At 41.0% G+C, this 3055-nt stretch overlaps 1 pseudogene; it reads left to right on the forward strand.

The window, feature by feature from the left end:
• The first annotated feature begins 680 nt into the window (after positions 1 to 680).
• LOC127677247 (glyceraldehyde-3-phosphate dehydrogenase-like) lies at positions 681 to 1776 on the forward strand (annotated as a pseudogene).
• The last annotated feature ends 1279 nt before the right edge of the window (positions 1777 to 3055 follow it).

The following is a 3055-nucleotide window of genomic DNA, read 5'->3' on the forward strand; positions in this document are numbered from 1 at the left end:
ACTGTCTACCAACCCAACTGAGCTACATCCATAACGCTAAACTATGTTTTGAAAGTGAACAAGAATAGTGTGACCTGCTGTCTAGAATATCTCACAAGTGTACAGACACTGTGAAGTTCTTCAAGGTGAACCAGTAAAACAACCATTACTCAGTTCATTGTTCTCTCTTGGAAGGTGGCACTTTCTATTACCTCTGCAGACTTTTTGCTCTTCTCAGGTGCCAGCTTCAGCAAGTGCAAACAAAACAAAACAAAATAAAAACAAAACAAAAAGAAGGTAATTTAAATATTACTAAAAACTTGAATGCTTTAATAAATATACCTTTATTTTTGTTGATCTTTAAAATAATAAGGAATAAAACAGGGATGAGTATGCCTATTCACACCTGTAATTCAAGGCAAAAGATATAGTGCTGCTACTTTGAGGCCAGTCTGGATTATGAATGGACATTGTATCTACCTCACAAAAGCATATATTTTATAGTATAAAAAACAATTCAATACCAGAAATGGTTTAATATTTAGAACTATTAATTCTACATAAAAATAGAATAAATTTCATCAGAATTTGAAACATAGAGTTTTGATAATTGTATAATACTTATACTTCTTTTTAATAAATTTCATCAGAGTTTTACCAAACATGATCTTCCTGTAAATTTGACAAATTTGACAAGATACATGATTATTCTCTGCTCTTCCCTGTTCCAGAGACAGCTGCATATTCTTGTGCAGTGCCAGCCTCGTCCCATACACAAGATGATGAAGGTCCGTGTGAACAGATTTAGCCGTATTGGGTATCTAGTTACCAGGGCTTCCTTCTGCTCTGCACTTGGCAAAGTGGAGATTGTTTCCATCAATGACCCCTTCATTGACCTCAACTACATGGTCTACATGTTCCAGTTTGACTACACACATGGCAAATTCAACCACACAGTCAGGCTTAGAATGAAAAGCTCGTCATCAATGGAAAGTCCATCACCATCTTCCAGGATCAATATCCTGTTGACATAAAATGGGGAGATACTGGTTTTGAGTATGTTGTGAAGTCTATTGGTGTCTTCACCACCATGGAAAAGTCTGGGTCTCATTTGGAAGAGTGGGCCAAAATGGTCATCATCTCTGCCTCTTCTGCTGATAACCTCATGTTTATGATGGGTGTAAAGCAAGAGAAATATGACAACTCACTCAGGATTGTCAGCAATGCTTCCTGTATTACCAATTGCTTAGCCCTCCCACCCCCTGCAGCCAAGGTCATCCATGACAGCTTTGGCATTGTGGAAGGGCTCATGACCACAGTCCATGTGTCTTCACTGCCACTCAGAAAATTGTGGCTGGCCCCTTGGGAAAGCTGTGGTGTGATGGCCATGGGGCTGCCCAGAACACCATCTCTGCATCCACTGGGGCTGTCAAGGATGTGGGCAAGTTCATCCCAGAGCTGAAAGGGACACTCACTGGCATGGCCTTCCACAATCCTACCTCCAATGTATCCATTGTGGATATGACATACGGCCTGGAGAAACCTGCCAAGTGTGATGACATCAAGAAGGTGGTGAAGCAGGAATCTGAGGGCCCATTAAAGGGCCTCCTGTGTTACACTGAGGACCAGGTTGTCTCCTACAACTTCAACAACAACTCCCACTCTTCTACCTTTGATGCTGGGGCTGGCATTGCTCTCAATGACAACTTTGTAAAGCTCATTTCCTGGTATGACAATGAATAAAGCTATAGCAACACAGTGATATACCTCATGGCCTACAAGGCCTCCAAGAATTAAGAAACCTTGGAGCACCCACCCCTGCAAGGACACTGAGAGCAAGAGAGAGGCCCTCTGTTGCTGAAGAGTCCTTGTCCCAACACTGAGTACCTCCCTCACAATTTCCATCCCAGACCCTCATAATAACAGGAGGGGCCTAGGGAGCCCTATCTACTCTCTTGATTATCATCAATAAAGTTTGCTGCACCCCCAAATATACATGATTGCATGCTTATTTATTTGTATTAGTATTATTTTTCTCTGTTTAGTATCATCCTGAAGGAAATAAAATCTGGATTTGTATTATGATTTCTCTTATACAATATTTTATACAAATTATTCACAAATGGCTCACTATATTCTCTAGCTTTCAACATTATGAAACCAAAAGTTTTAAACTTCCTCTTTTTCAGATGCTTGCATATATAATCTCTTTCATGTCGTGTTAATTACAAAGGCATTTTTCTGATATTCTGAGACTGTACAGAAAGTATATAGACACTGAGTTGAACAACTACTCAAATATTAGTTTTCCTCCCAAACTAGTTACCTGGTTCCCTATGGCTTTATTATGAAATAGAATTAATGATGTCATACTGACCAAAATGAATTGTTAGGAGCAATAAAACAGTCAGTTTGTGTGAAGAGTTAGCACACAACCGAGTAAAACTATCTTAAGCACTCACAGCATATGGCACTACTATGAAAAGCAGAGGTTGGCAGAAGCAAGTGTATACACATACACACATGTGTACATGCACATAATCAGCACCACCACCTCTACCACAACCATGACGGTTTCCTTTACTTCTTACTATAATGATACATGAAACCCCAGTTTAAGATGCACATGAAGATGATGAGCCATGGAGTTGAATTTGGATTCAACTTCGTCTTTGGATTTCCCATAGCTTACTGAGCCACTCACAGCTCAGAGTGCATGCCAGGGATAGGGATTGCTTCCCAAACTGGGCTCCAGAGATTCTGATCAGATGGCTTGTGCCATCCTCCCCTTGGGTCTCATTTAGAAGAGAGCAGGCTCCAAGGACAAGCCAGCCCATTTGTCTGGCTTTCCCAAAACATGAAATTGAGCATTAGAGAAGAGAAATCCTGGAACGCCAGCCTGCTTGCCTCTTTACAGCACTGCTGTGAGATTATTGGCAAGCCGTGGCACCTTGAGGCTCACTAGAGGGGCCTTCTCAGACGGGAATGAAACAAATTGAGACTTAACTCCCTTAGAAATAAGCAGAGTTGCGGAAGTGTGGCTGCGCATGTTGTCATACCAGAAACACTGACATTA

Source organism: Apodemus sylvaticus, chromosome 2 (genome assembly GCF_947179515.1).
Source record: "Apodemus sylvaticus chromosome 2, mApoSyl1.1, whole genome shotgun sequence".
In the NCBI taxonomy this organism is placed as follows: domain Eukaryota; kingdom Metazoa; phylum Chordata; class Mammalia; order Rodentia; family Muridae; genus Apodemus; species Apodemus sylvaticus.